General features: G+C 38.8%; 1 long non-coding RNA gene across 1 annotated transcript in view; it reads right to left on the bottom strand.

Moving 5' to 3' along the window:
- LOC125341849 overlaps positions 1–25,780 on the bottom strand; it is a 343,076-nt gene that overhangs the window by 110,623 nt on the left and 206,673 nt on the right. Inside the window, exon 2 of the long non-coding RNA XR_007209096.1 lies at positions 13,480–13,524. This is a non-coding gene — a long non-coding RNA (uncharacterized LOC125341849). The remainder of the gene's footprint in view (positions 1–13,479; positions 13,525–25,780) is intronic.

Raw genomic sequence — 25,780 nt, 5'->3', positions numbered from 1 at the left:
TTCATTAAGGTATGCATAGGAAAAAGGAACCAAGGGGGGACTAATGCTTGTGGTTAGGATCAATTTCAGATTTGTTTGGGTAAGTATTTCTATCAGAACATTCGAAGTCAGTTGATAAAAAAAAAATGTGTATATGGCCCCCTTCCATTAGAGATTATTTATTGCAGGCTGTTTATTATGATTTCTTTGGTTCCAATTTCTTGTCAAATGAAAGGCCATATCTCAGTTTCTCTTGGAACAATTTTGAGCTTTTGCTTTTGTGGTACAGATGTCAATTCATATTCTAAAATTGCTGTCCCTGATGGGATCAGCAGGGATTCAGGCCAAGGAAAGAAAATACCCAGTGATGTATAGAAAAAAATCTTTCTTTCTTTCTTTTGGTTTTAATATTCTTTAAGACAACACACTGGGTCCCTCTGATGTGAGAATATCCTCACCTTGCTAAATTGAAGGTTTAAAACAATAGTTTATATTCTGAAAGGCTAAGAAGTTATTCTCTTATTTAACTCTTTAAATTATTAGCTTTAAATAGTTGAACAAAGGAGATGCCATTGAGCAAAACAGTTTATGAATACAATATTAAGATTAAAAATGATGGGTTAGTAATCAATATTAGACAACCCTAGAGCATATTTGGAGTAAGAGACTATTGTAGCATGATGCCATCCTGAATTGGGGACTTTTCACTGACTGAAAGTAATTCATAACTTCAATATGTAGATTAATGATTAGTTTCGTGTTTTATTGTCAAATTTCCTCAGCTAATGAAGCTGGCAGACAAGATCATTTTGTGGAGTTTTCAAGGTCAATATGTCAATTAAGACAGTGAGCTAATTCATTCGTGTTGGAAAAATGACCACATTAAACCAGAAGAGAATATAAAACAGAGATATCCAACATGCAACCTGACTTACAGCAACCTCAAGTTATCTGCCTTGTTTAGTGGTGTAGGGGTGCAATTAATTTTTCACTCATTTCACAAAGATGGAAATGTTTCAATACTGCTCCCTAGCTTAAGATCAAAGATGACTATGTCCTTCAACCCGGTAAACCACACGACCTATTTTGTACCAGATCCTCCAAGTTCATAGGCTCGTGGCTTCCTTTCCAGACAGTGGGACTGTTAAAAATTGTTTTTAATTGTTATTAGGAAAGTAATACACAGAGGGGTCTCCAGTTATATAAGTCAGATAATGAGTACATTTCTTTTTGGACAGTGCCACTCCTTCCTTCGCTCTCTCCATTTGTCCCTCTCATCCCCATGCACAGATTGTTTCGTTCATTTCCTACCTACTGTCCCGTGAGGACCACTGCGGGACTGGTCCACCCTTTGTCCCTCCAATTCTGTGTTCCCCACTTACCCTCCCAAAGACAGACAAACCAACAAACGACAAAAAGAAAACCAGCAACAAAGGAAAAACAATCTCGTTTCCTGTTGTTCATTTTGATAAACATTGTTTCATGTGATCAGATGCACATGGGCATTGTGCCTCTGCGTTCCTCTCCTAAGAATACCCTCCTTTGGTCTCCTGTGTGTGAATCTAGAGTCCTGTACGGTTTCCTAGCATGGATTTGTCACTGATTTGTTCATTTGATAAGGATTTTCAATGGGCTAAAAAGTACAACGGAGATGAAACAAAGAGACCCGGCCTCACATAATTCATAGAGACAGATGTTAAGGAAGGACACAAGGAAGAGCATCTTAAAAATGAAAAGCAAAAATAATATGTGTGAGATCTCCTCAGCAAATAATTTGTAGGCATTGAGTGAATTGATTCAGTAAGGAGTGACTGAGGAAGCTTACAGTCCATTTGTTCTGTGAGTTCTTGGTAACAATATTATTCAGTTAAGCCCAATACTGTTTTTAGACCTATCTCAATTGCTACCTACGGATACAACTTTCTATAGAAAATGCCAGAAAGGTTTGCTTGTTTCCAGAAAGAGCACCTGGTCAGAAGCATTATACTTCAACTGCAGGGTCAAGAAAGGTGGGATCACATTGCTGGTATCTGCTAACACAACATAAACAAAGACACTTTCAGGAACTCCCTCTCAAGAGTATTAGAGGACTTCATGTTACCCTACTGATGCCCTGTGACCTAAGTATCAATACAGAAGCCCCTGGTAAACATTCAGTCCTTCTGTTGGAGTTTTACTTAGAGAAATACAGTATTCTCCTTCAGAATAACAATCAATTCATGGCACTTATCGTGAGGTTTGTTTTTTTTTTTCCTCTCAAACATCTGAAAGGCAGAGGAGATTAATTAGGCTAGAAAAAAATTTAACTTAAAAATCACATATTTTATAGCATCAAAATAAGACTGGAATCTACATCTCTGATAAGAAATAATAAATCATAATCCCAATTTTATCCCCAGGAAAAATATCTGTGTATATGAATTTTTAATGGACAAAGTCCTCTGCATTTCGGGAGACCTGAGTTTCAGATTTCTCAGTTTTCAGATAGGCACTGCGGGGATTAGAAGAACCATGGAGATAAGAAACAAGGACAGATACTTCGAGAGAACATACCCTACCCGCTATGCTGGTTATTTGATTGTCTTACTGGTACCATAGAATCTTTTTTAATTAGGTGATTTGAGTGGTCTCTAAAGTTAAAATAGAGGAAAAGTCAATATTTTTGTATTCAGCTCCCTCTGGAACCCCCAGGCAGTATGATAACTGGCTATTCTAACTCATCTTGATGAGTTTTTAATAAGCTATCAAAAGTTGGACCAATTTTCTCTAGCTACTCCTGAGAATTGGACATAATTAAATGAAGGTATAATCCCCACCAACTGTTATGTGCACTTTGTGGTTAACTTAGGAGACTTGATTTCTTACTAATTTTTCCTGGATTTAACATTTGCTTCTGATCCCCTCTCTTCTTCTATGGGTAATTAAAATCTCCGCTTGCTTATTTTGCTATCAACTGTCGGTAACTCTTTTATTGGAAATCTTTGATTTAACCCGCAGGACAAATATTCTTGTTAGGTTTTTACCCAGGATTATACCCCATTTTAATCTTTCAAAAGATTGTATTATTGTGTTCATATATACACAGTGAGAATAAATTGGGTGTTTGGGGCTGGAAATCTAACTTCTCTTCTTTTATTTAGATATGTAGATTTCTTTGCTTTTTATCTTTCTTTTATTTTTATCGGTCATGGGCCTGAACTCAGGACCTGGTAGCTATCCCTGAGCTTTTTAACTCAAAGCTAGCACTCTACCCCTTTGAATCATAGGAACACTTCTGGCTTTCTGGTGCTTAATTGGAGATAAGAGACTCACCAACTGTGCTGCCTGGGCCGGCTCTGAGTCCGTGTTCCTCAGAGCTCAGCCTCCTGAGTAGCTAGGATTACACATGGGAGCCACCAGCACCCAGGCTTGGAGATGTAGATTTCTAACCTGGATAACTTATCCTGTTTTAAGATTGGTATATATCCACTCAGAAATATCTGAAATTTCAAATATGTCATGTTAGTCATCAATGTACATCTTAAACTCTACACTTAACATAGGAGACACTAGCGATAATTATCTATTATGTCTTGGGAATTCATAGCTAGTATGAATGAAAATGTATTGTAATGCATGTTTATGTCTAAGTGTGTAAAATATATGAAGAACAATAAGAGTTCAAAATGACATTTTTAGACTTGTTAAAATAGGTAAATTTCCTTAAAAATATTATACCTGTTTACTTTTGTTTTGCTTTTGTAGTGTTATTATGGAAAACAAAAATTTATTTGAGGGAATCTTACTCCTGGCTTCTATTTTAATTCTACTGCAGAGTATTCTAGAACTGTGCAATAGACACTTCCTGCAAATTCTGTGCCTCACAAAAAACAGACAGATAAAGAAGGTTGTAAAATTAATGTATAATATGTAATTATGAGAAGATTGCATAACACCTAGGATGTTCATGCTATTGCTTGGTTCTTTTCAGAGAACCAGGAAAGATAAAAGACGAATAGAAATGCTTTCTTGATATATCCTCAGTATCAAATATCCCCTTCCCCTCCCTTGGGGCATTATTAAATTCAAAGGAATATAGAGAAGCAAATCTTAGTCTCTAACCCACCATTTCTCATGAGCTTTCTTATTCTTTCTCTTGAAAAGTAGCCAAGGTTTTTTAACAACAGCTTCTTTAAGGCAGACAATGATAAGCACCAAACTTTCAGTGGGTTCCACATGATAATTAAGAATATAGATTTTTCTGCAGCTTCCCACACAACATGTTTTTTGGCTAGCTCTTCGTTATGTAGGTTTAGTGACGGTGGTATGAGAATGTATGGAATGCACCCTGTAGAGGCAGGTGAAGGAGGTTATGAAAAGTAGAGAGACACCAATCATTGCTACATATTTACATTTCCCCTCACCCATTTGCAATGATCCTTACTCGGCATTTTGGAAATCACCCATTGCTGGGTTCACAGAATGATGTGAGTCTAAATATTTCATCAGGGACTTGTAGCACATGTGCTGAGTTATAGGATTCCTGTAAAAACTTTTTAAACTTGATCTACCCACCTCTTCCTACCACTCTATCTTTACCATGTTTTTGCAGGAGGACAGTTATAAAGTCTAAGACTAGCTAAAGGGCACTGCAAAATGCTCCATAAAGTTTAAGTGCAACACACAACGATTTCTCCATCTCTCTAATTGTGATTACCAATCTTTAAACAGACAGAAACATCAGGATTACGATTTGAAATAAGGGAAGTTTCAAAAGCACAGGAATGTCAAACATGTGTTTTCCTTATATCTGCCTGTGACTCTGACTTTCATTTAATAGTTTGCTATAAACTTTTCCAGCACAGTTAAAGAATCAATTTCCAGCTTGGTGATTTAATGAACATAGTACACATATTTTTTTTGAATTCATGATGTGTTAACAATATCAAGTCTAGAAGAAGAACCTAAAAGTTGAAGCAGCCAGTGGGCGATGACTCAAGCCTATAATCCTACCTACTGAGGAACCTGAGATCTCAGGACCTCAGTTTGATGCTAGCTCGACGGGAATGTCTAGGAGACGCTTATCTTCAATTAACCACCAAAAGCTGGAAGTGAAGGTGTAGCTCAAGTGGTTAGGCACAAAAGCTCAATGCCCAGGCCCTGAGTTTAAGATTCAGGATGGACATATATACACACAAAAAAATCAAAAATGTTCTATTACGGTATCACATTTCACAAATTACCATGACCCAAGAGCCAATTTCTTGCTCTTAGAGTCTGATAGTTGTTAGTGGTCTTTCCTGCATTTATAAGAAGTTCACTTATACTGGTACTATAAAAAAATAAACCTTTGTGGGACTTGTAATACTCTGTCAATTCCTTTTTTTCTGTGTCCGTCGATATTATCTCTGAAGCAATTTTACTTGTTCAATTTGTATAATTAGTGTAAACTATTTCTCCTCTATGCTCATGTCATATATACAAATTATTTGATATCCAATGCCTATAAACCTTAACAGCTATATACAAAATACAGTCTCTCTCTACATATATATATATATATCAATATAGCTAGACAGATTTACAGATAGATAAATATAGTGATTGCTTGATTCTCCATCTATAACAATTGCCTTTAGAATAATTAAAGATTAATTGGAGGAGATGTAGAGAGAGACTCCCTCCCTAAACAACAGTTCATATCCTCTCCATTGAGTCTCTTAAGCATGCATTTCCTTTCCTTCAATTTTAACGAAAGTCAATGTTGTTTCATCTTCCTTTACATCTGTTGTGAAACCTACTGCCACTTTTCTCTCCCTCTCCTGATGTAGTTGTCAGATTCTCTATTTTCCCTTCAGTATTTCATTCAGGCTTAATGAAAATTAACCTCCCAGTCAAAATAAAACGAAGCTAATGGAAGAAAGCAGAAGGTAATAACTTTATAAGAAAACTGATACCATCCCCAGGAAAATCAGTGTCAAAATCAGTGATTGTGTTCTCACTTGATGATACAACATCATTAACCCAGCCGATGTAGAGTTATGCAGAGTCTAAGCAACTGTGTCTGAAGGAAACACAGGTGTGAAATGTATATTTGTCCAACTGGATTCCAACTCAGGTCTCGGGGAGGTCATGCAGCATTACCACGTTTCAGGATCTAATACCGCAATAACACGATGTTTGAGAATACAAGAGAAGACGGAATCAGGAAAAGGAAAGACATTTCTGCCTCCTTTACAAGGTAGGACGTTTGCACAGCAAGACATTTCTATTCTAAAAGAAATAGACTTTACACATCTCACAGAAAGAGAACCAGCTGAATATCTTATAGCTGGTAGAGAAGTTCATTTCACTCCTCTATTTGTCTTCATTTCCCTTTCTCTCAAACTAGTAGAAGAAAATAGGAGCATGTGTCCAGAATATTACGGAAAAAAAAAACTGCACCTTTACTCAGAATAAATTAATTTCCACAGATTTTCCCTGATTGTATATGATTTCAAACAAAGACCTGTTAGTATGAACAAATTGAGGTACTGGGGTTTGAACATAGGGTGTTGTGCTTTTACATAGGCTCTTCATCAGATCATGGGGCCTCTGGCGCCTTTTGGGGTACTTTTCCTCATTGGCTTTAACTACATTTCCCCAGGTTTGGATGTTGGCTGAAGCAGAAAGGTGCATGGCACTGTGCTCAGCCTTTTACTTTCAAGATGGGAGTCTCAAGACAGAGTAGAGGTGCTCCAGTCTCCAAGGACAATCCTCCTCACTGTTCTCTCCACAGTAGTTTCGAATTACGGGAATGAGCCACCACACCCAGTACAAATTGGTGTGTCTGTACTGGGCGTCCTACACGTCTATCTCCTGACGGCTCACCAGTAATGCAGTGCTGAAACCTTCATCCTGCGGATAGCGTTCTATTTGCTTTCATTCAATTCCCCTAGTAGAGTGCTGTTTACCGCTATCAAATGTTCAGTTTTTACCCCTATGAAATGTCCCCTCATTCCTCATCACCATTCCCCTTCCCCGTGCTGTGGCAAAGAGGGACTTGACTGAGCGAAGTTATTATATCCTTAGCATGCCGGTGGGACTTGTAAATATTTATAAGGAAGACTGAAAATTCCTCAAAAGAAAAAAAATCATCATAACTTAAAATTTCTATTATCTAACATATTATCCTTTATATATAAAGCCAGTATATAGTGAAATGGACCAGGAAAAATAATAACAGTGCTTCACTCAAAAGATAATAAATCAAAATGCAAATAAAGATAATTCTTTTCATGTCCCAACACAAAATTCCTTACATCATGTATCAGTGGTGGATCCCTTTATTATTGCTGGGGTTCTAAGTTTCTACAGTTCCACAGAAGACTGTGTGAAGCCAGTAAGTTTTATGTATTATCTCCAAGGAGTCAAGAGAATAACCTTATTTTAAAAAAAAACATGGTATATCCTGACAAAGGCAAAGTTGGAATAAAATTAATCTTGGACTAGGAACTGTACTTAGAGAATGGATTTGCTGCAATACTCAAGAGCAGTTCTTTGAGAGGTTGTTAATAATACAATGGAAATGTGACATAATACTTGTCAAGTTGGCTGCAACCTTCTTAATTAATGGCTATCATAAGCATTTGGTGGCATTTATTAATTTACTACAATACTGATGAGCCTGAGAACTCTTAACTAACCTAACTGATGCATTAAAACTTATCTCATAGCATCTTCGAGGACTGATGTCGGATGCTACTGTTTATTTTCATAGAAAATACAGAAAGTGAATGCTGTTTGTTCTCTTTGTAACATGAAGTCACTGGGTGACTCAAAAATAGGATCAATTATTTTAACCAGCTCTCATGTTTTAAAACTGTCCCAGAGGTATTCATTATTAGAGTTTTTAAAGGGCACTGTGGCTCAAGTGGTAAGAGTGCTAGCCCCGAGCAAAAAAGGCTTAGGGACAGAGTCCTGTCCCTGAGTTCAAGCCTCAGGACAGGTAAAAAACAAACAAAAAACCATTTGAATCATTATTAGAGTTTTTCCCCCCAAAACGTTACCATTTGTGGTTCCATAGAGATATGAAACGGGTGGTCAAGAATAATAAGGTAATTAATTGGAGTCTTCTGGAAATACTGAGGTTCAAATGGAGAAGTCAACATAAATAAGTTGATATTTGGAATCAACACTGTTCAAGAAGCACCATTTGGGATTTATTTTATGTCAAACATGGAAGTAGACACAAACACGGGGGAAAAATAAGACAGAATAAAATAAAACAGATTTGCACCAGTGACATTGAAGCAAATATGAGAAAATTTAAAAGAACTAATAAAAAACCCATGCTGATGAAATCTGTATAAGCTGGAAAACATCCGCAAAGATAGAAAGTCATTACTTTGGAAGGAAGAGAAAAGGCATGGTGATAACTCAGCTACATGTTGAACAAACTGTTTTATTTCATTGTTTGCTTTACTTATTATTTTTTATTTATGACTTCAGTACTTCGATTTTGTGCCTGAAAGTGAGACACTGGAATATCTGCTAATGGATGGTAAGGTAAAAACATTTCAGGTTTTAGAAACACCAGTGACTCTTTGAGGTTGGAATTGAATTTTGTAAAAAATGGTGAATGAAAAGGATGGGAAATTGCCCCCACCAGACGCAGCCAAAGGGAACGCTACTTACGACAGTGTTGGTGAGAATGTAAACTTGTTCAACCACTCTGGAAAGCAGTATGGCATTTCCTGGAAAGGCTAAACATAGAGCTACCCAATGATCCAGCAAGTCCACTCCTGGGCATTTTACCCAAAAGGTCACCAACAATGCCATTCTGAAGCCACCCACACAACCATGTACATTGCAGCATTGTTTACCATAGCCAAGATATAGAATCAATCCAGATGCCCCTCAGTGGATGAATCGATCAGGAAAATTTGCTATGTATACACAATGGAATTCTACTCATCCATCAGAAAGAATTATATTGTACCTTTCATAAGGAAATGGAAAACTTGGGGAAAAGGTTATATTAAGCAAATTAAGCCAGGTGCAAAGAAACATAGGTTGCATGGTTTTCCTCATTTGTAGTAAGTAAAATGCGCCTACAGATTTACAAGTAAACACAGTGAGTGGTTAAAAAAAATGATAAATTGTACAAGCCTCTACATATTCACAGACTAAAGAAGAATATGCATAGGAGTGAATCAAAAAGGCTCATAGCTATGTGCATATGATCATATGAAATAATATTTTATGAAATTAACTGCAAAAGAGAAACATTTTTGTTGCTGCTGCTGCTGTTTTTTGTTGTCTTTTCCCTTTGTCATTAGTTTATTTGTCTTTGGGAGGGCAAAAGGGAGGGACAAAGAATGAACAAGTATAACGTGGTACTCATTAGACTCCATGTGGGAAATGAACTATACATCTTGTAGGTAGGGATGGCAGGGAAAAAATGGGACAGAGCAAAAGAAGGGGAGACTTGGATCAAAGAGAATAATACTCATTACCTGACTCATGTAATTGCAACCCCTCCGTATATCAACTCTACAATAATCATACATATACACACATATGTATGCATACACACACACACACACACAGAAGATACAACCTTTCACCTCATTTTACTTTGCCTCATTTTCTTTCACTATAAAAGAAATTAAGGACATGATTCATTATGGGGAACAAACTTTTATATCCTCCCATAAACTTTCATTCCAAAGGCCTATATGGGAGTTAAAATTAAGATGTTGAGTCCATCGGAGTTTCTCCAAAGTAGAAAGAAAAAGAAAGCCTACATGGAAAGAATGACTGGTTCTTGGGGAGATAAATAGCAGTGACACAGAACTGCCTCAGACCACCATTGCTGGCTGTCTCCATGGCTGTCTCACCTGTCTGTCCAACACAGAGCTGCCTTCCATTGGGGCACGTGTCAAACTACTATTTGCAAGTATCTTTTCTTTAAGTCAAGGTATGTGTTGCTTATTAATTTCTGCGACCACCCTGCATGCGCTGTTAGGATGTTTTCCTCTCTACAATCACTAAATCAAAAGATGAATCATGACCCATTGAAGTTGTGCAAAAAGAACCTCAAAACAAACAGGAGTTCATTGAACTAATAAATGTTGGCATTGCATTTAAAAATGCCTCCATATTTCTCCATATAATTTGCAATAAGGAAAGCAAGTGCAAGGCTAAACTTCCACCTGGCAGTCATTACTTTCACAGATGGTTTTTGAGGAGGCAGTATATCGCATGGCGGCTCTTAGGGTAGATTATCCGTCCACTGAACTGAAACAAACTCAGAAACCAAGAACTCACCATTTGTGAATCTAGGATAAGAGAAACAGCCTAACCCTTTCCTCCAAATAGCATCCCCAGCCTGGAGAGCCCAATGCTCTTAATCCAACATACAAACATGTTTCTTTCTTCTTACTAAAAACAAAACCCACTCAAATTTAATTAAAGTCAATAAAGAAATTAAAAGCTTAATGAGAGCAAGAGTCCTCCGAGTGTGCTCCTGCTGCTAGCGCCCTGTGATGTAACCGATAGGATTATGGTGCTCTTGCCTGGAACAGCAAGAGGAGAGGATGGATAAAGACAAGAGCTGTGAAAAACCTCCTGGAGAGAGAAATCCTCTCTGTGAAAAAGCATTGCCTTAATCAAGTCCAAGGAGGAACTGCATACAAAAGCAAGGGCTTGAGAGGGGAACACCACCTATTGTTTGTTTTTGAACAAAGTGGAAATATAATCTGACAGGGACTTAAATAAGATTCTGGTTCAACATGAAACACCCTGGGAAATGATGAGCAAGGCTCTGTTGTGGTTTCCCCCTGGGCAGGACTGAGCAAAGCCATGCGGCAGGAGGAGGAAGGAGGGAGGGCCAGCCTTGCTCTCCACCAGTGGGGTGCGAGGCAGAGGGGAGGGGTGAGCTGGGGAGAGAGTTCCCTGGAGAGCTCCGAGTTTCTTTGACATTTCTTGGAGAAATGAGAAAGGAGGTTGTCAACTCAACGTGGAATGGCAGGAAGAGTTGGAAGATTAAAGTGACAAGGGCATAACTGCTAATGCATGAGGGTGAGAGCTCTAATGCAAGAAAATACATTAAGAAATCATATCAAGCTTCTGTCCCTGCATCTGTACTGGCAGTAGATAGATGATTGATAGATAGATGGACGTAGCTATAGGATATATACAGATAGATAGACAGATACACAGCTCTATTGAGTGATATCTACCTATCTCTATATACATACCTAATAAATACAGGTATTTAGATATTTCCATATTTATGTATATTAATATATATGTCTAAATATTATCTAAATATAAATATACATTTAATGAAATATATATTTGTGTACCTTATGTATATCTTATCAATATTATAAGATCTTATAGTTATTTATGAGATATCTATATGATACAGATGGATGTATATAAGATATATATATATATGATACATAAATGCCTATCTTTCTTTCTGTAGGCATTCTGAGATTCATAGGTACAAATAGAGAGTTGATGGAAAATATAATTTTACTGGGTTGGAAATCTGTATTTTCATCAAGGAAACAACAAACGAAAAGGCAGTGGAGCTGCAGGGGTGTACAAAAATTCAAGTCAAATCTTGGACTATTGACACTGCAACTCTCCTATTTCCAAAATTCACACAGAGACAAACTCATTTCACTCTCCAAAACCCACATCAAGGGAGTTCAAATATTATTATCGCCAGTTTTTAATCTAGGATGTGAGGCACCGCTAATGATAATGACCAAGTAATGAGCAGTAAGGAATGGCAGTAACTTTTGGTCTTCGAGCGACTCCCTTCAGTTTTTATTCATAGCTATTACAAATCATGTGTGAAAATATTACATATACATATATATGTCACATATATACAACTACGTCATGTATATGTACACACCTATATAGCAAGACTGTACTGTGTGTACACACATGCACATGGATAATACAATAGTGTGTACATACCTGCAGTATACATACATGCACACATGGGTGTAACATGTACATAACATATAAAACATATACACGGTATAGTGGTAACGATTTTAGAAACAGAGCAGACAAATGATTAGTATCTAACAGTTGGGTGAAGTAGTTAGAGAGTTTAGTATGACTCTCAAAGGGCAAGAGAGAGGATTCCTGGGTAGAATTGTTCATTATTTGTTGTAAATGCATCATTGTCAGCATTCTGAGAGTTTGTAGCATGATTTTTTAGATGTTACCAAGGAAAATACTGAGTCCAGGCATAGAGCCTCTCTGTATTCATTCCCACCACCACCTAGGATGGGTCTACAGCGGTATGGAGTTTATTAAAAGTTATATACAAAGCCTTCCTACAAGACAGCTCATATGATCTCCAGTGCTGAGTGCAAGTACACTGGAAATTCACTGATTCTTTTTAGAGTCGACTTTTACGGTTTTCTCTAACCTTGCCTTGTCAGATGGGCGCTTCGGACACTTACAAGTCAAACATTGGTTTGCAATGTGGGAAAGTACCTACATAATTAAGTCCCAACCATCCTCGGGTCTCCAAATGTATTCTTGTTCTGAGAGGGGCGTCAAACACCCATGAATAAGTTGGAACTAAGAAATCTGTTATGCTTTCTCCTCATCAGAGGCCCCCAAGGAGTAGCCTGGTTTTAGGAACATGGAAATCACGTGTTTGAACCTAGTTTCTGACCCTTATGTTCAGTTTCCTATTCATTTTGTCTTCAAGTCATTCTCACACTTTGGACTGTAGGCTACTTCCCCCAGGGAGAGAAATCGTAGAAGAAATTGTTCAACACAACTTCATGTTCTATCAATCACCTTCGTACTAATTAATCCACAGCAAGTAATTTTCTGCCCCTACACCTGCTTCTTTTGCTGTGAGGCAAAGCTGCAATCCAGCCCTTTAGTCTACTTGGAGGACACATGAAGTTACTACCAGAGAAACAAGGGAGCTCACTTGATAGGTGACATTTATGGGTCATTAGTACAGATAAACTATAACTAAATACCCACATGTTGGGCATTGGTTGCCCATCAGCCATTCTAGTTCCCCTGCTTGTATGGGGAACATAAGCTATAAGGACATATACAAATGAGTAGTATCTGGTGAGGATAGAGTTTGCAAATAAAACCATAACAGGTTAATATCTAAAAAGATAATTCTTACAGCAGATGAGGTAGCTAGTGAAGGAAAGGGAAAGTGAGAGTTCATAGTTCCAGGATTCATGATTCTAAGGTTCATAGGCCCCTTGGTTTAATATTTGAATTCTATTTCGCTTGTCCAGCTATCAAAGAGCATGATTTCTTTTCTTTCTTCGTAAAGCACCATTGCAATCTATCATCAAGCCGTTCGTACCTCAGTTTCAACAGATCCCATTTCTGTATCTCATATGTAGGACAATTATAAAATGATGCATATGTTTTCAGCTATTTGGAAATCTGTTTTGGAAATGCAAACAGCTTGCAAACATTATGAGCATTTTTATGCAAGTTCCACTTAGTAAATGTTCTTACCATGAGTAGATCTTCATGAGGTAGGAGTCCTCAAAGATGGTATTTCTGGGGGAAGAAAAACATGGAATGTAAAGAAGAATGTACATGATATACATGGTTTTTAGGAGGTTTCAGCTTTTAAATATAGATATCTTTTTCTCATTAACGAAAGCGTATTTATTAAAATAGGACTATTGTGATTGTTCACATAGTCAAAACATTTTAACTTAGCTTGTAATATTATTGGCCTACTGCAAAGGAAAAAAAAATAATGTCAATGAGGGTAAAAATTTTCTGAGATTTTTTTTTTCACTTCTAATGTTAATAAAAATAATTTGACTTCTTTGGCCTCAGCTTCTTTGTTTATAAATTCTTGAATTAAGTAGAGCTAAATCACATTCACAATTCTAATTCTGTGTAAAGCCACAACAAGGTAACTTTAACTGGTTTAAAATTTATACATGTGTACTTTACAGTGCCAACCAAAGACATGCACTTGTAAATACACCCATACGCCTAAGTGCACGCACACACATTCTCACTGACGCAAACAAGGCATCACGCTGTGTTTCATGTATGTTGCCTTTAAATTCAAATGTGATGCTCCTGGCATTTGGCCACTGTCTCATTTCCTTCCAAAGATGAATGTTTTCCTTCTATTTTAGAATTGTGAGCACTGGAAACTTCAGCTATAACAGAAGAAAGAAAACTCTAATTTGTCCCAGAGTGACTTCACTACCTTTAAAAAGAATCTTTTGCTCATAAAAAAACATTTCTCAATTAGGTTTTCTTTTTTTCCCCATACCTACCATGATTTTTTTTTGCTACCACACTTACATTTAAATTTGGACAACAAATGTAAAGGTGAGGAAGAAGCAATAGATTCCCCCAAATCAGACAGCTACTCTAAATCACTCTCAACAATGTTAGGAAAAGAAATGAAGAAAAGCCAGCATTAGGCTCTAGGATTGAAATTACAAGCACTCTGAGAAGTATTTATAGACTGTGGTCAAGAGTCACCTGCTTAAGTCCATTAACATTACAGCTGCTGCTGGATTATGAAAATGGTTCCAAGATCCAACACTTCCACTTAAAAAAAATCATGTCCAAACCAATCCCCCCAATACTCCCTTGATAAATAAAGGTTAGATGAGCCCCAATATTTGTATTGCAATCATAAGAAAATTTCTAAGACATGCAGATTTCTTTCACATGTGAAGTGTCTGGGAGGAAAATGAGTGAGCATAGCAAAGGAAAACTCCATTATATCCGTCTGACTTTAAATCCCATCACCATCAGAAAATGACTATGGTATTCCCCAAGTAGGAAGGTCCACAGTTCTTTTGTGAAGCTCAGAAAGAGAGCGTTGGAACTGTTGAAAGTTACAGGAAGGTTGATTCTGTTTTAACAGAAGTGAAAATAATGTACCAGGAGATTGTTTCCAGTGACTAGAAACCCTTAAACAGAGACTAGATGGATGTTCGACATTTTTCTAGGCAAGGGCTTCGGTTGCAAAAGATGTCTGTAATTCTTTGCAAAAACAAAGACTTCTATACTTCTATGTCAATGACCTTTGTAGTGATACTTTAAGAAAATTTGACACAAAACAAGCTTGGGGCTGGGAATGTGGCTTAGTGGTAGAGGGCTTGCCTAACATGCACGAAGCCCTGGGTTCGATTCCTCAGTACCACGTACACAGAAAAAGCCAGAAGTGGATCATTGACTCAAGTGGTAGAGAGTTAGCCTTGAGCAAAAGAAGCTCAAGGTCAGTTCCCAGGCCCCAAGTTCAAGCTCCAGGACTGGCAAAAACAAAACTAAACAAAACAAGCCTGGGTTGTATACTTTAAGTATTTAAGTCTAAAATCTCTACTTTCTTCTTTGCCAGACACTCATGTGTATCCTTTAGGACTAAGAATTTCTCTGCCCAGGCCTCAAGAACAGCTAAGATGTATACTTGTACAAGCCATACATTTTCAACCTGTAGCCCTGCTGTTCACTCCTGTTATTGTATTCATTAATGTTCTGAATTATGGGTTCTGTCCTTGGCGGTTATTTTAAATAAAATGTATTTTTAAAAAATTCCACATAAGCAGCAATATCAGAATACTAGTAAGACCCTTTAAAAGACAAATCTGTTCCCCCTCATTTCATGGTCAGTCTTCCATGCCCCAGAGGTTAAACAGGTATTTACACGAGGACATCACTGGGCCTTAGACATGTTTTGTATCTTGTCAGTGAGCATCAAGATGCTGAATGAATGCAGAAATACTTAATGTAATTTTACCTCTGATTCATTTGTCCCCTCAATATTGTGGAAGACTTTAGTTTCTTTCATATTATTTTTGAAAACACTACCGTAGTTTTATCCACTAATAATACAAAGAAGTCGTGTAAGAAACAGCTACTTAGACCTGTTACTGCAGCTTACAGCAATCAGCTTTACATGTCTATTTTTGTCTTCTCAGCAGTGCTAGAGTTTGAACTCTCGGCCATGTGCTTGCTAGGCATGTACTTTACCTTGTGAGCTATTTCACAAACTCTCCTGCTTTCCTGACTTTGCAAATAAGGCCTCACATTCTATCTAGCTCGTCTGGACCACATCCCCCCCATTTACAAGCCATCCTAATGTGATTCCAAGAATCCCTTGTGGAGCACACTGGATTTTAACTTCTGTGGAAATAATTTATGGCTGTGGATTTCCCATCCACCTAAGATAAGATATTCTACCATATGATGCTATTTTTTTAAACGAAACGTCTTCTTCATATGCCTAGAATGCCTAAAGTGCTTCTTTCCTTCCTTCCGCTCTTTAAACATGGATTTATTCTGAACCCCAATGGATATCCAACTGCCCTACCTACACGTCCATCATTACAGGTCAGCTTCCATCTTGGGGTTCTACTAAGGGAAGTTCCAAACTTGGTGTTGGTTTCATGTTGTTTCTTTATCACTTGGAAGTTACCTGAGGGCAGCTCCTTTGTTTTCTATTTTTTCCAGATATAGAAAAAAACAATTCACCACTTTCCTGAAAACAGTGAGGTACCTTTACATGCGGGTTCAGCCCTGAGGTCCCCCCTCACTCCAGGGTCCAGAGCAGGGCCACGGTGATGGGCAGTGAGCTAGTCACAGGCAATCAGTATGTTTTTTCTGATCTTCCCAACAGTCCTGTCTATGTTGGGAAACAGGGGGAGCAAGGCGTCCCACACTAAAGAGCCTGAAAAATGTCCCTCTTTGGGTTTTACTTCCTTGTTTTGTGGTCCCTGGGACAAACAGGGCAGTGGTGGAAGGAGGCGTTCTCTGTTTAGTGTTCCACTTAGCAGAATGAAGTCACCAGTGCAATGTAGACTTCGGTGTTTTCTAGAAATGAATGGTAGCATGGGGGCAGCCGTGTAGCTAGCTAGACTCAACTCCAGACTGGCCAGAACCACAGCTTCTCCACCAGGATTAACAGCAATGGTTACCTTTTCCCGCCAATTTATCACTTCAGTGGAGAGTAGTTCTCAGCACGAACCATCTCTCTTTGCCTATGCTCACGTGTCCACTATAGCACACGAAAGGGTTGGGTCTGAGGATTGTGATCATTTCACACGCACAATTATAGCAGTTGACAGGCTCGAGGCTAGCCCTCTACTCTGTGAGTTACAGCTCTACTTCTAGCTTTTTTGATAGTTTACTGGAAATAAGAGTCTCACAGACTTTCCTGCCCAGCCTGGCTTTGAACTGTGATCCTCAAATCTTGGCCTCCTGAGTAGCTAGGATTACAGGTGTCAGCAACTGGCATCCAGTTCCTCATTCGTGTTTTTAAGTAACTATATTCTCTCCAGAAGAATTATGAATTTTAACCTGTTATTTCTGAACCTAAGGCACTTTCTCTTTCATTTTACTTAAACGTTTCCTATTCTTAGAAATCCTATGGAAGGCACTGATGTTATTCAATCAGTTCTTAATCAAGAATATATAACCTGTTATCTTATTTGGATAGAAACCGTTCTGTCTAACTATGGCACATTCTCCTTGCTTAGAGAGCAGTTCCTGGATGCAGTGCCCGTCACCAAGCCTGCAGGCATAGCTTTTCAATTTGGTCTTTCCACTCCCAGAAGAACTCCATTTCATCTGCACAGCTGAAGATTTCACACGTCTCTGTCTCCTCCAACTCATTAATAAGCCCATTAGATGGGATCACTCCCCGTGGAGTCAGGTAAGTAAAAGTCTGTAAAAAGTAAGAGGCGCTGGATCTCCAAACGAAGCTGAGGTCACAAGTTTGCCCAGGTGCTTGGGTAGATTCTCTACACTAGGGTAGTAACAGTCTCTAAGGCAACTTTCCAGGACAATTGAAACACAGTCCACATGTGCCTGTTCAGCATGGTACCCATACATGGCTGAGCACCCAAGGTATGGCAAGAGTTATGGGTCCATAGGATTTTGAATTCTATTTCCTTTTCCTTTCAGTCCACAAGCCACATGCAGACAAAGGGTAAAAGTGTAAAACATCAGTACCCTGTTTTCCTGGATTTTCATGAAATGCTAATGAGACATTTTTGTCAATAAACCTTGTTGTTCAACTGAGATATCAAAGGTGAAGATATAAAAATTAGGGCTTTCTATCCTTTAACTGGTTTTATCATCTCCAATGGGAATGATAAAAAAGTAAGACAAAGGAGGTTTACTAAAGGTATACACAATTTATTTCCAACATTCCAAAACACCTTGAGTTACTTGAGAGATGTGATTAACCTCAACTTATTTATGAATCATATACATTTTTCTTTAATTGACATGATCTAGGATACCTGAAGAAAACAAAAGAAAAGAAAACCTTACTGCTTAACAAAGCTTTACAGAAGAGATTGGATAAAATTATTCAATTCTAAAATACACACACACACACACACCACATCCAAACATCCAATAAACCCAATGAAATGAGAAGCAAGCACTTGGCTACAGTCGATAAGAAAAAGATAAGGTGATCTGACAGAGACAACTCTAAATACTCCATTAAATAACTGTTGGAAATGAATTCAATAAACTTGTATGATACCAAAATTTAAAAACCCAGGTTTTTTTAAATAAGCCAATATCAAAGTATATGAGAACTTAAGAAAACAAGCACATTTGCAGGTGTTACAAAATGAATTCATATATTTAAAATGTAGGAATAAAGCTGACTACAGATGTGAAAGAGCCCGACAGGAAACATTATAAAACACTGATGAAAGAAATTGATATAGATCAATGAAATGATTTCTCATACTCAGAGTGAAGAAATTAATATTGTTAGCATTAATAGCTGGGTGTCAATGGCTCGTGCCTGTAAACCTAGCTACTCAGAAGGCTGAAATCTCAGGATCAAGGTTAGAAGTCCGTGGGACTCTAATCTCTAGTTAACAACAAAAGGCTGGAAGTGGCGCTATGGCTCAAGTGGTAGAGCTCTAGCCTCGAATACAAGAGCTCAGGGACACTTCACAGATCCCAGGTTTAAGACCCAGGATAAGCACACAGAGAAAGCAAGTTAATATACATCTTCTCAAATGGATCTATAGATTCAGTGTAATGTCAACTAAAATACCAATAGCAAGCCTCATACAAATAGACACACACACACACACACACACACACACACACACACACAGCACAGGAATTCTGAAACTTTGTCTGGAATTACCAAACTATTTTATGTTATCAATTATGTTATAATTATTGCTAATATTATTACTTTATGTTATTATTACTCCTAGTGAAATGAAACTACCTTAAACAAAAATGACACACCTGAAAGAATCATATCACTGACCTTAACATATGGCATAAATTTAAAATATACATAAAATGGAAGGTCAGAGGAGTCCATGAAGGCCACAGAGCCTGTGACTTTACATGACTTGAGACAGTTTTTACACGTTCCCACAGAGGAGGAAATGTAGCTTCTGTAGAACTTGACAGAGGGAATTTCCTCTCATTTTTGCTTAACAAGTGTAGAGTGAAGAGAATAAGACCGAAAATGTTTCAGTGGAGCAGAGTTTAAAGAAAGGGCAAAAAGACAACACAGGAAGAAACCAAAAAAAATTAATGTTGAAAAAAGGAGAACACAGGATAAACCAACTATTTCCCACAGCATATTTAGCTCATTTTAATGATATATACCTGGTAACTGCGCCATGATGTATTCTCATCTATCTCTCTTCTACAGCATAATTTCACTCGCTATAATTTAAAATTTAATTATGTTCTTAATTAGCCATTTCTGCTCAAGAAGTGCTATGCCCCCGGAGTGGCAGAACGCAATCACTCACTCACCAGCTTCACACTGGACATATTCCATGTGCCACCCCTGTTCCTTGGCTGGGGAGATGACTTCCAACTGGGAGATCGGAAAGACTTGGGAGCAGAGGTGGCCTGGAAATTGACCTTGACAGACGGGTAGGAAAGAAAGGCAAATGACGTCTGGGTGTCCCATCACCACTACCCGGGAAAAGTGTCCAACAGACCTGCCCAAGAACCGTGCTTGATGCAATTCTCTCGGAGGGGGCTGCTTCGTGGGACACACCGTCTTACCATCGTGTAGACAGCAGAGCCAGAAAGTCGCAGGTTAATGTGCAGTATTGTATCCTGTATTACAGATTCCAGCTCTGAATCTCACCCAGCAATCTTATTCTAGTATATGCTCCATCTGGCTATATAATATATACTAGGCAATATTATTATAATCATGTTATAAAATATAGATTAATGCATGAGTGATATGCAATATAATAGATTATAGGTTATATAAGCATATATTAAATACCATGTATAATATAGTACTGATATTATATTCTATTGTATACAAAATATTATATTGTATATAATTATTTTGAATAGTATATATTAGAGTATATATAATATATATCATATTATCTGTCTATATGTTTCCTTAAATGCCCTCTGAATCAAGCTTCTCCATCTCATTTCCTTCCCCCATATGCTAAATAAGTTACATAAATCCACGGAATTTGTTCATTTGAGACTGATAAGACTCTCATACACTGAATTTAGTGAAAAATATGTTTTGACAATAGACCAGAATGTTAATAAAATAAAGAGCAAAAGCAATCCAGGCAGAGCAAGATGACAAAAAAAAAAAAAACACAACATTGTCATACACAAGAAAGACCAAGGGAAAGTCCTTTGATTTCAATATCTTATGATCCAGTTTTGGGAGACCAACAATGCTTATGGTGAAAAGACTAGATCATCTACGGTTACATAAGGGAAAACTTGACAGATGTAAAGTCTCAAGACAGTAGCCCAACACAAAATCATATGTAAAAGTGTGTGTGTGTGTGTGTACAACACAGAGAGAAAGAGACAGTCCAGAGAAGAACACTGATTGGCGCAGATAAAGGAAGGATGCGCTCTTGCAGAGTCGGGGACTGGGGCTGTAGGAAGTCTAGGGGCATCCTCGGTTGTCACAAATTCTTTCTAGTTACATTGATGTCTACAACGGATCCAAAATGTCATAGCGCTTACCATCTCTTCACTCTTCCGGATGTCAATTCAATGTTCAGAAGAGTGGTCATACAGCCAGCGACTGGTGGCTCATGCCTGTGATCCTAACTACTCAGGAAGCCCAGATCTGAGCACTATGGCTCAAGCCAGCCAGGACGGGAAGGGGATGACGCTTAGCTTCAACTAAGTGACAAAGGAAAGCCAGAAGTGGAGATGTGGCTCAAGCGGTGGAGCACTTGCCTCGAGAAAAATGGCTCAGGTACGGCTTGAACTCTGTTCATTTGTTTATTTTTATGGTGGGGTTGGAACCTGGGATCTCAAATTTGCTCAACTTGCCTGCTCACAGTTGGAGCTGCACCACTTGAACCACACCGCCCACCTGGCTTTGTGCTAGTCGTTTTGGATATGATATCCCCTGACCTTTTCTGCCTGGGCTGCCTTTGAGCTGCAATCCTTCATATACCCGCCTACTAATTAGATAGGATGACAGGCATGAGCCACAGGCATATCTGGCTTTCGATGCCTTTAGAGTGAAGTGAAATAAACATGTTTGATTGGGAATAGAATTCCTGAGTGTTTTTTAATAATCCTCCATCAGTATTTTATAGCCTGATGCAAATGATTTGACAATGGCATTTTGGGGGATAAGAATTTACCCAATGTGTATTGGTCATTGTTCATGAAACATATATATATATATATGTATATATATGTGTGTGTGTGTGTGTATAATTGTATTGTAAAGTGCATTTGTGAAATGAAAGTGCCAAAATCTTCTCAACCTCCTACTTTTTTTTTTTTTTTGGCCAGTCCTGGGGCTTGGACTCAGGGCCTGAGCACTGTCCCTGGCTTCTTTTTGCTCAAGGCTAGCACTCTGCCACTTGAGCCACAGCGCCTCTTCTGACCATTTTCTGTATATGTGGTGCTGGGGAATTGAACCCAGGGCCTCATGTGTACAAGGCAGGCACTCTTGCCACTAGGCCATATCCCCAGCCCCTCAACCTCCTATTTTTATGAGGGACCTGGTTTAGAAAATAAATTGGAGAATACGTATGAATGTGATAAATGAGTAAAGTTGAGGTATATTAAGTACAGGTAATAGGACCCTCACTATCACAGAAGCAGAAACAAGTAATTTCACTAATCCACCAAGGACTTCCTCTTCTGTGAATGAAAATATTAATGACTGACCACTCTCATGACTAGTGCCATAGGAAAAATGTCCATGTGTATGGTACATGCTCTTTAAATGTTCTGTTATTTTCCACAACTGTAGAAAACTGAATCTGTGCAGGAAATGGGTTCAGGTATTTGTTTTCTCCTGTTGTATTATTGTATTCAGATCATTTCTGCACCCTTTGTAATGGCTTGCAATGCTGATGCGCAAACCTTTATTTTCTGATTACCTATTATCTTTAAGTAGTTGTACAAAGGGGTTTTGAGTCAATATATAAACATGTCAGCCCCATGCCTCTTGATTAACATCGCTCTTGTTTTTAATTTTAGTTTTCACCTGTAAGTAGTTGGAAAAAGCTGTTGCCATTTGACATAGTAGATGAATACGATATATCTCGATCAAATGCTACCCTGTCATCATTCTCCCCCATTTCTCTCAACCTCCCCTTGTCCCCTCGATCTACCTGGTTCCATTTTCACAAACGGACACAGAATATGATGACTGCATTTGCCCATCCTTCCTCTCTCAAAGCAGAAAAAATTATGATGATGTCTATGAAAAATCAAGATGGCAACAGGCATGGGAAGATACCAATCACACCCTGGTGAGCTTAGAACTTCAGCGAAGTGGAAATTCTGGGTGAAGTTGGAACAACTGGACGCATGTTTATGCTTCCCTGTGAACTACAATGAAAGCTTCGACATTTGAAACAAGTCCCTCTGTACCCAGAAATAGCGGACCTCTGTTATCTTACCTCCGCCCAACATGTCACAAACAAAAGCCAGACACTAAACGTCTCCCTCACCCGAGCGGAAATGAGGGTATCCCACAAATTGAATCTAGAGATGTTTATCTTTGATTCCCCATGTTTGCCTGACCAGCCTATTACACTTTTCAGAGTTATGCCTCTGTCTGATGACTTTTTTTTCTTTTAGCTATCCAAATGGGACATTTCCAGAGGAATTAGTCTTAGTTCACGATAGGAGGTGATGGACATTGGATTAACTTTAAATCTAGTGGTTGTGAGTAAGGAATGAACAGTGCTGGGGTCAGAACCAGGGCTCTGCAGGTTTTCTCACTATGGACTATGGGACTCTGAGAAAAAGCAAAGCAGGGCAGTGTGACTTTCTTGCCTTTCTTTATGATAACAAGATTTGCTGGTCCTTAGCAGTGTGGCTCTAAGGGTTCCGCTAGACTGAAGCAGCTCCCCCACTAGAGCCCTGTTTTGTAAGCAGAAGCCACTAATAAAAGTGACCTTAATGGCTGGTTTGGGTGCTTCTTACAATGCACCTGCGTCCTCAGCCGCCCAGCCGTGAGCGGCTGGCAGCGGGGCCACCTCTGCTGTGAGCCTTCAGGTTCATTAACGGATCACTGAGCCGACGGATCTTGACAGCCTCAGTTCCAGGTTGCCATACGCCGCCCAAGGGGGTTACAGAGGAGCTTCACAGCCCGGAGTGTGACTTAAAGAAACCCACGAGGAAAGAGAAGGGATGTGCTCCAGCGAGGTCAGAATAATAGATTACCTACACACACACGCACGCACGCACGCACACACAGGCACTAGTCTAAAAGAAATAAGGGCTCCTGGGGCGGAGAAAGCTATTTAGAAATACTATGAGGATATTCTTAAGGCATAAATAGATATCCTTAGTAAATAAGTTACACTTTGTGAGTCCGTTTTCTTCTGAATGTATAGATCCTTCCTTATAAACACTATCTTTAAGAAAAAGAGAGAAGAAAAGATACCTACTCCCAATACATGCTTTATTGATTTAGGTTTTTGGGGTTGTTGTTGTATTTGCTTCTTTAGTCTCTGCTGAAATCCTAAAATGCACACTTTTCAAGTGTTTTTGGCCTAAGGTCATTTTGTGAATTTTCCTGGCTAAGATTTTCATCCGTACAGGGGTTTTCTTTAAAAAAAAAAAAAAAAACAATCCTGCATGAAAGTTTGCCATAAGCTCTTGTGCATTGAATAGCGAGAAGAAATGCATCTATCTAAGTAAGTCACTCCAGAAGGCGTCTCGGTGAGCCTGGACAGAACCAAGCTGCCATTTCTACAAGAGATTTTTGTATGCTAACTTGCATGAAAGAAGTAGAAATAGAGAACCTGATGCAGACCAAAGGAAAGTCGTAGTTGGAACATATTTATTTTCAGGTTAAGAATACTTTGGGTTTGCCAGTGTGGTAGTGTATGCTTGGAATCCCAGCCATCAGGAAGATGAGAAAGGCAAGGAAGGAATTTAGGCTAGCCTGAGCTAGATTCTAAGAGCCGGTCTCGGGTAAACCCAGGAACATGCTAGTGTTAGCTCAACAGTATTGAACACAAGTAATAACACCCTACAAATAGGTCTGTCTTATCCTCCATCTTGTCAATGACACAAGGAAGAGAAGTAGCTTCCCCAATCCCAACTCCTAAGAAGTTCCACCGCAAGATCCATGGGCTTGTCAACCAGACCCAAATGCGTAACACTAAGCAGAAACTTTCAAACTTGAGCCTGTGTGAGCATCAGGTATAGGCCTTCTCCACCTGGATCCCAGAAAATGATGAGAAACCTGGTGTGACAACCAATGAAAATGGAAGAGGAGGAGGAGAGACAAGAGGAGGAGGAGAAAGAGAAGAAGGAAGAGGAGAAAGAGGAATTCAAATCTTTTCACAAGCCTCCAAGCCAGGCCATGATGGGGGCTCAAACTTAGGGATGGATAGCTTATAGCTGTAAGTGTGTGTGTGTGTGTGTGTGTGTGTGTGTGTGTACAACCCCCCAGGGACTTGTTCAGAGAACGAAAGTTTGCACTGTTTTCTTGCGACAGAGCTCACCATCTTCTCTCTTATTGTAATGAAATGCTATTTCTCAGAATAACAGCAGGGCAGAAACTGCTAGGCATAAGCAAATATTTCAAATGTTCCATGAAAAGATTTTCCAATCTTTCTGGTGGGTTAAGTGGGGTTCATGAGTTGAAACTTCAGGAATTGATGCTGTTTGGCTTTAAAAAATGGATTGGGTCTTGCTAGGATTTCTTTTTTTTTTTCCTTAAAAAAAAAACAATCTGAGCCTGGGTCTTTTGTTGTTGGTGGTGATGGTGTTGAGGCTTGACCTCTGACTTTTTTTTTTTTTTTTGCCAGTCTTGGGCCTTGGACTCAGGGCCTGAGCACTGTCCCTGGCTTCTTTTTGCTCAAGGCTAGCACTCTACCACTCGATCCACAACACCACTTCTGGCTTTTTCTATATATGTGGTGCTGAGGAATCGAACCCAGGGCTTCACGTATACGAGGCGAGCACTCTACCACTATGCCACATTCCCAGCCTCTGGGGCTTGAACTCTGGACCTGGGAACCGGGCATGCCCTGAACTCTTCAGCTCAAGGTCAGCACTCTACCACTTTGAGCCACACTTGGTTTTTGAGGAATTAATTGGAGATAAGAATCTCACGGAGTTTCCTGCCTGGGCTAGCTTTCAACCTCTATCCTTAAATCCCAGCCTCCTGAATAGCTAGGATTACAGGAGTGAGTCACAGGTGCCTGTCAACAGTAAGGAATTTTAACTGAACAATTAGCACACAACATCACTACCACTGTGTGCTTATGGAGAATGCCTATGGAGTATACTGGTATTCTTACATTTGTTCTGAATGGTAGAAGATCTTATGGTAATATGAGAC

This window comes from Perognathus longimembris, chromosome 25, assembly GCF_023159225.1.
Source record: "Perognathus longimembris pacificus isolate PPM17 chromosome 25, ASM2315922v1, whole genome shotgun sequence".
Classification (NCBI taxonomy): Eukaryota; Metazoa; Chordata; class Mammalia; order Rodentia; family Heteromyidae; genus Perognathus; species Perognathus longimembris.
Note: the sequence above shows the minus strand (reverse complement) of the source record. Positions and strands in the feature narration are given on the sequence as shown.